Source organism: Pteropus alecto, unplaced genomic scaffold (assembly GCF_000325575.1).
Source record: "Pteropus alecto unplaced genomic scaffold, ASM32557v1 scaffold195, whole genome shotgun sequence".
Taxonomy (NCBI): Eukaryota; Metazoa; Chordata; class Mammalia; order Chiroptera; family Pteropodidae; genus Pteropus; species Pteropus alecto.
In genome coordinates, this window is record NW_006438073.1 from 1,706,370 (window position 1) to 1,718,004 (window position 11,635).

Genomic DNA, 11,635 nt, shown 5'->3' on the forward strand with positions numbered 1-11,635 from the left:
CCTCCATTTCTTGGGCTCTAGACTTTGATTACCATGTATGTTATTGTGGTTACACCTCTAGAATAGTTCCTGGCACGTAGAAGGTGCTTACTTATTTTTAAAATTAATCTACCGATGAGTGCAGGGCTTACGAGGTTAATACCAGACTAAGTAGTTTGGATTTTAGCTGAGAGCAATGAGAAATCATTGGAAAATTTTAAAGCATCAGACTGAAATGATTAGATGTGAATTTTTAAAAAGATTTTCTCCAGCCATGGGTTAGGAGATAGATAATAGGGGAGACATCATAAAGAAGATGAAATAAGAATATGGCAAAGCTAATATTTATTGAGTTCATACTATTTGCCAGCCAAAAAGTATTGAGCCATGGACTTCACATGTATGGTCTTATTTAACACACAACCTAGCCGGTGAAACAGGTTTTATTATATTGTCCACTTCTCTGGTAAAAATAAAAACCCTGAGGATTAGAGAGAAACTTTAATATTTGTGTAGTAATACAAAGCAAGTATTGCTGGAGTCCTAATCCTGGAGCACTATGAGGCTCTGAACTAAGGTTTTGGTGGTACAGGTGGAAAGGAGAAAACTGATTCAATAGTTAAGAGACCAGAACTCAATATTATTAAGTAAGTGGCATAGGGAGCGGGTGGGTGGTTCCTGAGCTCGACGTTGCCATCCTGGGCATATCTGTCAGTCTCGATAGACTTACGGGCCCAAAGCGTCAATCCCATTGAATTATCTCTCCTCAACAGATCTCATCATTTTTCATAAATATGAACTAACATTTTTAAACTTACTATCCTGTGCCTTCACCTTGATATCAATTTTTACTTTTACTTATTCAAATATTAGAAATCATGTTAACACTTGAAAACCTGTATCTCAGGTTTTATCTCCTCCATGAAACTTAAAAAAATTTTTTAGCCCAAACAGAATTTCTATTCTTTAGAATATATTATTTACATTCAAAAATTTAGACAGGTGATCAGAGCTTGCACAGCATATTGTTTAAGTGAATGAATTTTGGAGCCAGAAAGACCATTGGTTCAAGTTATTAGCTGATGACTTCAGCAATTATTTAATTGCGTTGAGCTGAGCTTTCTCAGCTGTAAAATGAGGATGTCAATGACAAGGAGTATAAAGTACATTGAAAGTTCAATAAAATAACATGTGTACAATACTTAGCACCCTGACCAACACATACTAAGCACCTACTAAATGTTAGCTAATACTACCTTTATTATCCAATGCTTATATTTATCTCATGGTCTCATAATGTTCCATTTTACACTTGTATGCTTTGGCTTCCCAGAAACAATGTAATTATCTCAAGGGCAGGGAAAGTGTTCTTCGGCACATCTGGCAAATTACTAAATACTCAATAAATGCTAAATGAATGGATGAATGCACAACTTCTTCTGCTTTTCTTTCAGTGACTAGCATTATACTGAACCTATGCTAGATACTTAATAAACACTACTTGAGCGTCTTAAAGTGATTATTAAAAAACAATGATAAGTATGATCTCATGCTTGACTAACCTAATTGAATGGAACACCAAGTACATTGTAAGCAGAGGAATTTTTTTTTTTAAATTTCCTAGCCACAGAACATTGTGCTGATGCATTTTCTTGGTACTATCCGTATCTGCATGAATATCTTTATCTAGAAAATTTATATGTCCTTCATATATATGCCACCGTAGAACAAGGAGGGTAGAATCTCAGTTTATGAAAAGGGTGTAGCAGAATTCAATTCACTCTCCTTCCTTTTTTCCTCCCTCTCTCCCTCCCTGTCTCCCATTCCTTTCTTTCTTTTTCTCTCTCCCTCCTTTCCTTCTTCCCTTCCTTCCTTTCTCCCCGTCCTTCCCTTCCTCCGATTCCTTTCCTTCCTCTCCTTTCTCTTTCTTCCTTCGCTCCCTCCCTTCTTCCCTTTTTCCCTTTCTCCTTCCCCCCTTCCTTCCTTTGTCCCTTCCTATCTCTTTCATTCCTTCCTTTCTTCTTCCCACACCTCCCTCCCTCTCTTCTTCTTTCCTTCCTTTTTCCATTCTGCAAATGAATATCACACGCCTACTTTGAGCAAGACGCTGCTCCAGCGTCGAGGATCTAAAGAGGAACATGAAGATTCAGTGAGGATGAAGACACAATCACCATCTCAGGGAATTTATAATTTAGGGGAGGGGATAGACCTGTTAATAGAGAATTACGAAACAATGTGATAGAACAAAACACGCGGTGTTATGGGGCAAACGTGAGGATCGTAAACAAGAGTTACTGCATCATCATCTGTCATCCTGGAGGTCTAAGGTGTAATTCTTTGAACATACTAAGTTAATGTGAAAACACATCCTTGTGAGTTTCAACCTAGAAGAGGTAGAATAAAATTAGGCTGGAGCATTTTTTCTCTTATCACGTTATACATCTGATTATATTGATATATAGTACACGATTACTTGAAACAAGTTTCTATAAAGTCCATAAAACCGAGTGACCTTTTGAGATATAACAAAGGTAAAAGTCAATATTTTAGACTTTGAAGCAAAATGATGAAAAGTTTACTTAAAGCAATGATATCAGATAATTAAGCCATTCTTTGGTATATGATACCAATATTTCAGAAATAGGATTCCAAAGTATTTCCAGATGTGCTGATGTATGCTGATTGATTTTAGGTTTATCATTCTTCCTTTCGTAACCACACTGATACAAGCGGTTCTCTTCGCATGGGATGTGATTGCAGTGGCATTTGTCACTCTAACATTAAAAGCATGGCACCCATGGATATATATAGAAGTGCCACAATAAAGATTACAAAATGCATACGAATATTTTGTTTACTTGTGTACTGTGATTCATCGTCTACCACATCTACTTCTTATCTAATGCCTTAATTTGTGTCATTAAGTAAACGTCCCTGCATGTTCATAAATATATCCCATAGTCTTATTCTAGAGAATACCCATCAATGTATCTGATTTATTAAGAATGAACAGCTATATATGTACTTGTGCTGTCATCCATGTGACAAACTACAAACTTGGTATCACTATAGAAGCCACTTACAGGAACTAGAATAATTATGTCGCTGCTGTAAATTACAAGAAGATCTCTCATTGGAACCATAGACCGTTAATAGGGTTGTACTCATTACAGATTTATCGGGTTTGCATTTCTTCTGTGACTTGGCATTTATATCTCCGTAAATTCATTTGCATAAGAAATTGAAAGCGATTGATTGAGGCTATTGGAAAAAGAGCCTTCAAATCTCATGAAGTTGTTATCTGCATGGTTGGAGATAGGAGGGTCCTAAATCTGCTCCAAGTGAAGGTCTTAATGAGTTTCCCTTAGACCCCTTCCGTAAGACTATGTGTATCTGAGGCAGATTTGCTAAGGCTACTATTCGATCAAGCTTGGATTGCCAATTACGGGCAGCAAAATCTAGGAGAGGCAATATGCCTCAGCAGTTAGACCATGGTGGCCAATGGCAAAGGCTCTGGAGTCAGATTGTAAGGATCAGAAATTGGATTTATCTGTGGCTAGCAATATGATCTTGACCAGGTACTTTTTCAACTTCTCTTCCTTCAACTGCACGCTGGAATAATAATGCCATCGATTTTGTTCTTAGTTTTGTGCAGAAAATTCAATGGAAAAACAAAAAAACAACATATATAAGGCACTTGGCAAGGATCTGCCGCACAATAAGTGCTCAATAAATTGCAGCTATTGCAAAACATACATGTATTAATTTTTGAGATATAATTGACATACACATTAGCTTTAAGTGTATGACCTAATGATTTGATATTGTGAAATGATCACCACAATAAGTTTAGTTAACATCCATCAGCATACATAGTTAAAAAATTATTTTTCTTATGATGAGAACTTCTAAGATATATTCTTTTAGCAACTTTCAAACATATAATACTACTAGTATTGCTAACTATAGTCACCATGCTGTACATCACATCCCCAGGTCTTAGTTATCTTACAACTGGAAGCTTATACGTTTTGACTGCCTTCACCTATTTCGCCCTCTCCCTCAGAGGCTGCCTCTGGTAGTCACTAATCTTTTTTTTTGTACATACGAGTTTTGTTTTGTTTTTAAGATTCTACATATAAGTGAGATCACACAGTATTTGTATTTCTCTGTCTGACTTATTTTATTTAGTATAATGTCTTCAAGGCTCATCCGTATTGTCACCAATGGCAAAATTTCCTTTTTCATGGCTGAAATTACATTCCAATGCATATATACCACATTTTCTTTATCTATTTAATTTGTTGAGGGACACTCAGGTTGTTTCCGTGTCTTTGCAATTCCAAATACCGCTGGAACGCACATGGGGGTACAGATTTGAGATTGTGATTTCATTTCCTTTAGATATATATCCAGAAATAGAATTGCTACATCATATAGTAGTTCTATTTTTAATTTTTTTGAGGAACTTTCATACTGTTTTCCATAGTGACTGTACCAGTTCCATTCCCATTAACAGTGCGGTATTTCAATTTTTAATATTGATGTAAACATATTGATGAGATTTATCCTCTCAGATCCCTACTTAGGTGATCTTAATCTCATTCTTAGGCTTAGATTAAAAATGTGTACATTTAAGACAGTAATGGTAGAGATGTAGCTTTTCATAGCTTTATCAAAGTGATGCAGATATCCCTTTTCCGATTTTAACAAAATCTTAACAATTACTGCACTCTAAGTGAAAGCAACAAAGATCAGAAAACAACCTTTATACATGTAGTTTCAAGAGTAGAGAAAAAATAAAAATAAGTTCCATGAACCATCAATAAAAATGAAACAAAAATAGGAAAAAAAGTTTAGTATTTTATGTAACACACACAAACAATTTAGTTTTTACTTAGTTTCATTTAAAAAAAGTATTAACACCAGATTCTCTTATACTGATAATGGGGTCCTTCAAATTGTCATTCAAGGGTGGCAAGTAATTTCAAGCACACACTAATGCTTCGTTTTCATATGGTCATATAGACACGATATGGTTTGGTGGAAAACAGAGACCTATGTTTTTACCTAATCTTTTCCTCTAAACAGCTGTGTGATAATCCACTTACCCACTCAGATTTGTCTAATGTAAAATAAGGGTGCTGGACTAGATTATCTTTTAAGGTCTCCTCTATCTCTGCTGTCCGGTAAACTTATTGCAATGTCAATGTAGATTTGCAGTTGCAGAAAACCCATATCTGCTTAAGCCTTCTTTTCTATGTGTAATGGTGTGTTTATACTGACTACTGCTTGTTCTCACATTTGCAACACTGCTTATTTCAGAGGGGTTGAGAAAATCTGTCATACTAGAAATATTCAGAATCACAGTTTATTTAAAACAATTAAATAATAGTCTGTGTTTTGCCATTGTGTTTGCATTTAAGATAAAACAACTATTTCATCTGTAAAACAATTTGAAACTAATGATGGTTAAATCACCTAATACTCTTTGATATCAATGTAAATTAATCTGAAATTTAACTCCATTTGTTGGAGCCTTAGCGTCTCCAGGCACTTGTATTAGATCTCCTCTAGGAAATGATTTAAAAACATTCTGACATCAAATCCTTTTTGACTTTGGGGACTGCATTTCAAAGTACAAGAATTTTTCATATTGGATCATAAATCTGCTCCATAGAAATTTGGTCTCCTTAGGTTCAGCTTTCGGTTTATGCTTCCAAAAACAATTATACTAATAAAAATGTCTAAGTAGGGGATAAACAGAAGTAGCAAGTATGTCAGAAGCCAAAACAGGATATATATTTTTTTACCAGTCAGAGAGGTAGAGACACCTTTTTGGCATTCACTATTATAAAACACAAGATTAATGCAGTTCTCAAAAAGAAGGCTAAGTGCATAAAATAAAAGAGCACAACCATTATCCATCTCAATGGATATGCCTCCAACTTACAAATCCCAACAATACATAAAAAATACATGATGTTATTAGGTGGTGGAAGCTGGCAATATATTGTTCCATAACTTATTTATATAAGGCTGTCCTGGGAAGTAGTGTTTAACTCTGCTGGCTAGGCAAATAGAAGTTGGGACTTGAGTTGTTGTTTATGGAAAGTCAGAGGGTGACTGACAAACACTTCTTGAAACAGATGAAACACGGGACATATTAACACCTCTGTCATTATTTTCTGGACCAGTCCTCAGTTTTCTTCTAAGCTTCTGCTGATTTCACAAAACCAGGGTCATCTCATCGTTTTGTCTAAACTTTGTACTCAATTGTTTACATCATTAGTGGATGTATTAAACTAATAAATGTCTTGAAAACTAGGAACAGGTGGTTGCAGTCAATCACGAAGTTATTTGAAAGGACTGCCTCTGTCTCTAGCTAAAATGCTGGAGCCTGGTTTGGGCTTCCATGGGACTAGGGCTGCTTGTGATGTCAGGGGTCATTAGAGGGGAATGTCCCCAGCAGTAGGTTGTATGCCATTTATGGAGGTCCATTGGTATCAATAAGAAATAGAATGGAAATAATGGTCAGCCGCAGGAAAGGAACTCTTGAATCTAGAAGTTCAGGGACCCTGGGCCCTTGACAGAGAGAACACATGGCCAAGTGAGGGCCACTCATGGGTGGTGCGTTCACTGGGTACTTATAACAATTCATGATGATAGTATTATTTTCTGTATCTATATACAGAAAATTTTGTTTCCATGGCTACCACTAAAGTTTGTCTATGTAGTAACTACTTTCACCTTTTTAAAAGAAAATGTATTGCTTTTAAAATAAAGATTTTAATCAAAAAGTGACCTCAATTTTTATTCAAGTAGTCAAAGCGATGAGTGGATAAGGCCAATATAGTGCTTATAAAAATTGCCAAATGGGTGTCTGTAGAGTGCCAAATTTAGAGCGGGCACTCAGGGTCCATCTCGTCACTTCTTTTTGTGGAGACTAAAAGTTTTCCACTAGGACATAATAAGCTATCATCAGCTTCAGCGGTGAAAGTGCTCTCCTAATGTATTTGGTAGGGGCAGCCATGTCTTTTAAGGTAATCAATTATAGGGAAGTTAGATCATCTTTTTTTTCCTGGGATACTACACAATTGATTTCTCAAAGGTCACCAATGAACTCTTTCAAGTGAATTGAATTTAAAATTTAGTTTAGCCTTAAAGGGCATTGCAGTTCAGTGGTCTATATCAGGGATTAACAATTAAAATTCTGAGCCCCGTTTTTCTGGCATATTGATGGTAGGAGTGATTTCATAGATGCCAGGTGTCAGCAAGGGCTGCAAGCTCTTGCTTCTGCTCCTGTGTATTTTCCCAACACATGATGTAGGATATATTAGTTCCCTTATAAAAATGTAAACATCTCTTAAGAACTTTATGATTACTGGATTTTGTAACTTAATATAACTTATTCTAATCAGTTAATGAAAACACTGTTTACCCCCTGAGTTCAGTTGCACCAAGCTAGGTGCATGTGAATCATTTATTTATGATATAGACACTTTCCAGAGATAATCTAATTTGATAATTCAAGATTAGAACCCTGGAAAGTATATTTTTACAAAGTTCTCTGGCGATTAAAACAAAACAGACAATAGCAATGCAAGCACACATATCTGTACATATGTGTGTATATAACTTATACACATATATAAGTGCATAGATTTCACTTAACGATATACTATAGAAATCTTACAGCATCAATATACATTGTAAGCTCTTTCATTTCAATGGCTTCACTGACTCATTAACTTGAACATTTTAAGAGCAAGTTTCTTTACTTCCTTGCACCTCAATTTTTTCATCTGTAAAGTGGGGATAATAGCAGTACCTGATTCATAATGTTGTTGTGAGGATTAACTGTGTTAATATAGGTTAAGGGCTTAGAAATATGTCTGGAAACTATCGGGCATTATAAAGGAGTTTGATATTATTATCATCATTATTTTTTAACCACAATCTGATAGCATTCTGAAGAGATATTAAAAATTGTACTTACAATTTGCTTTTTTTTTTTCCGTGGCAATTGCATGAGAATTGGATAATTTTTCAAGCTTTTGTATGAGATGCCATTTTGTCATTTAATTTTAAATGGACTAGAGAATGAATTAGGTGGCCGGTGACACAATCACAAACCTTTTAGGAGGCAGGATAACTTGGTTCTTATTTTACCCTGCCACTGGAAGTGTGTGACTTTGGACATAGAGAAATTGTGGGATTCAAGTTTTCTATGTCTAAAATGAGTTTTCCGTGTCTCCAAGATTTCAACAGCTTTAACTGTGACTTGGTATTGTGAAAACAAAGAAAAGTTATGTGAATTATAAAGTTTCCCCCAGAGCTTACACTCTGAGGGAGAAGATACCTCAATGCCTTATCCAGAGGTAAAATCACAATGTCTAGAGTTGCCCTTTGCTCATGGTAGTTACTCAATAAAATTCTACTGAAGGATGTTTAATAAGAATGTTCAAAATGAAGAGTGAAAATCAGGCACACAGTGGATATTTATACCCATTTTTTGAAAACGGATTATCTGAGTTCCTCTGTAGACAGCTCTCTAGAAATTTGACCAAAATGCCTATCTATCTCATTTTTCCACATCAGAGAAAAATTAAATATATATAATTTTATTCTTAGCACATTGAAGCATATCTATTTCTATTGCCATGTTAAAATACTCCAACCGAACCACTTCAACAGATACAAAATACTGTCTAGAATACTTTATTAAACTAAGGAAATGGAAGGTGTATGAAAAAAATCCCTTTTGTACTGTGTGCAGAAAGTGAACATCATTTGAAAAGTCTATTCCTGTTTAAAAAAAAAAAGGCAATTAAATACAGTAGTGCAGTTGGAAGGACCTACTGGACTATTAATTAGAGCAGTCCTTTTCACGTTGATGAATGGGGATGAATTTTTACAGAACAGTAAGATTGAGTGCAGTAACATTATGCTTTGATAACATTAGTATTTGCTATGTGATTGGAGAAGAGCCCAAAGAAGTTGGAAGTCGAGATGATGGACGCCTTGAATCTGTCGTCTTGCTTTCTTTGAGGATTTGAAGTCACTATCTCCAAAGGTTCTGAGACATGTATATATCCTTGTGCTTAGAGACCTCTAAAATAGAATTAAATTTTTCATGCCGGAATATGGATTTTTAAAATGCCAAGTTTCATTTAATTAAACAGTAAAACCAAACCATACTTTTTCTTAATCAGGAATATTGTGGGCGGAAAAGTTTGGAAAGCCAATGAATCATAATAAATAATAGTAAGTTTTAATATAAAACTCACTGAAAGATGCAACAGGTCAACCAATCTTTGAACCTCTGGAGGGTAACAAGACAGTAAACTTGACATTGCACAGTATTTGACATACCGTGGTATTTGACATACAGTGAATCATTATTTACATTTTATCCAAAAACATTTACCTGAGAAAAGGTCATGACGTTAAATTTGGAGACATTTACAGCAATTGCCAAATGTTTACTCTCTGCATGAATGTCACGCTTCTCAGTCAAAAGCAGCTTAATGTGCTAAATGTCAATTATTTCAACTTGTTTGATGGTAGCACAGATTGCCAAGTGACATAAAACGAGGTTTAATAAATATTATATACACTGCTAACCATTAATCTTGCCTTGCAGAGGCTCGAGTTTTACAAAGAGAGGATTTATGACAAGCAACAGCTCAGGACATTAAAACTCAATTATTGCCGTCCGGGATGGCGGCACTGTCATTAGCTTCTGGAAGCTGCGCCTTGTTTCCTCTGCTTCTGCTGTCACTTTTGAGAAGGCATTGAGGAGAATGGAATTATTTCGGGAAATAGTACTTCAATGTTTTCTTTGTGTCTTCTGGTCCTTTGCAGAATTAGCAGCAAAGGAAGATTACCCAGAGTTCCGTTGGTAGGAAATGGAATTGTTCCATTTTCTTCAATGATTATAAGACATAGTGATATTCTGTAAGAACTCCAAAGACTAAGAGTACAGCACAGAAATGTTAAGAGGGATGCAGGAGAACCAATGGAATAAAAATTTGTGAGGGAGCCAGCAGTGAATGAAATGCGAAATAGTTTTGAGGATGGTTTATCAGTACTAAAACTTGATGAAAGAAAGTTATGAAGCAAGTTATGAAAAGCAAGGACTTTTTCATTTTCTTCTACTAGCAAAATATGCAGACAATGAAGAACTCAGCAATATAACCACAAAAATGCCTTGGATCAAGTGCCCAAGGTTGACATTCTAAAAAGCTGGCTCTGGGCCTAAAATGAACATAAATATGTGTGTGTATATACATTTGCCATTTACATATCTATTCTTTCTTGGTTTTCTTTGTACTGGTATTCGAGTTTATGAAAAAGCTCGTTACTGGCTTAGGTTTGCTACCATCTGATAAGTACTTAATTGAGTGCTACGGATTCTAAGTCTGGCACCAGGCTCTGATTATTGTAGTCAGGTAGAAAGATGACAAAAAAAAAAAAAAGAGAGAGAGAGAGAGGGCAAGCTAGATTATGTGAATACCATCAGAAAGGAATGAAATTAATTCCCTGAGAATTTAGAAGGAGAAATTATGTGTGAGATCAAAGAACTCTCCATGGAAGCATTAGGGTTAGAAGGGCAGGTAGAAAACACACTTAGAAACAAGTAGCAAAGGTCATCAAGAGCAGAAGCGTTATCAAGAGCTGGTGTGAAAATGTTTGCATAATGGGAGGTGAGTACAATGGATAGCTTTGGCGAAATCAAAGGATTTATGAAGAAAATGCAGGAACTCAGCTCAGAAAGGTAGGAATAAGATGATGGCTCATGAAGAATCTGGATTGCCAGGTTAGAGTTTGGTTTTTATTCTGGAAACACTGGAGTTCTCTGAGCAGGTCAGAGCTGGCTTGGCAAAGATTAATCTGGCAGGCCCAGGAGAGTGCAAATGCCACTGTGGGAAGAATAGAAAAGGGCAGGGAGACTCAGAAGGTTTGGAATCAGGGTGACAAGGGCAGAGAGACATCTTATTTAAATGCCACATTGGCAAAGGGAGCCACACACAGGACGCGGTGACATTTCCATCCTAGGAGACCTTTAACTTTCCACCAGTCAGTCAGAGAAGGCTTAGGAGTTCTCCCTCGACAGACAGCTGAGCTAATGGGTTTCTCCATCCTGAGAATGAAGAGATTTCTAGAAATGTGGGTAAAGAATTAGTCAAGAGTTTTCTTTCCTTGAGTATATGAGTAATCACAAGAGAATGCTTATGGTAAGCTTCTTACTTCCCGGATGCAAATGCAGTTCAGCTGAGCTGATTTGCAGATTATGCCTGAAGTGTTCAGTCATCTCCCTTAACAAATAACAGAAGCAATTATTTCAGCATTGAAATACAGGTTTATTCTAGAATCAGAGACTTATTTACTATTATTCTCCAGCACTGGGCCTTGGGCTAGACAAATTAAGTTTATTTTTAAAAGGGTCAAAGACACTTTTCAGATCTCAAGGTCTCACACATTTCAAATTACTAGGTCATCTGATGTTTGCAACATCATGTACTTATTCATGTTAAATATGGATGGGCTCTGATAAACTAAATGATGTTATTGGAAAAAACTAACTCATTCTTTCGTGTTTACTTATTAGTCCAAGTGCACATGTTAGATTTTTGCTAATTTCCCAGTAGGA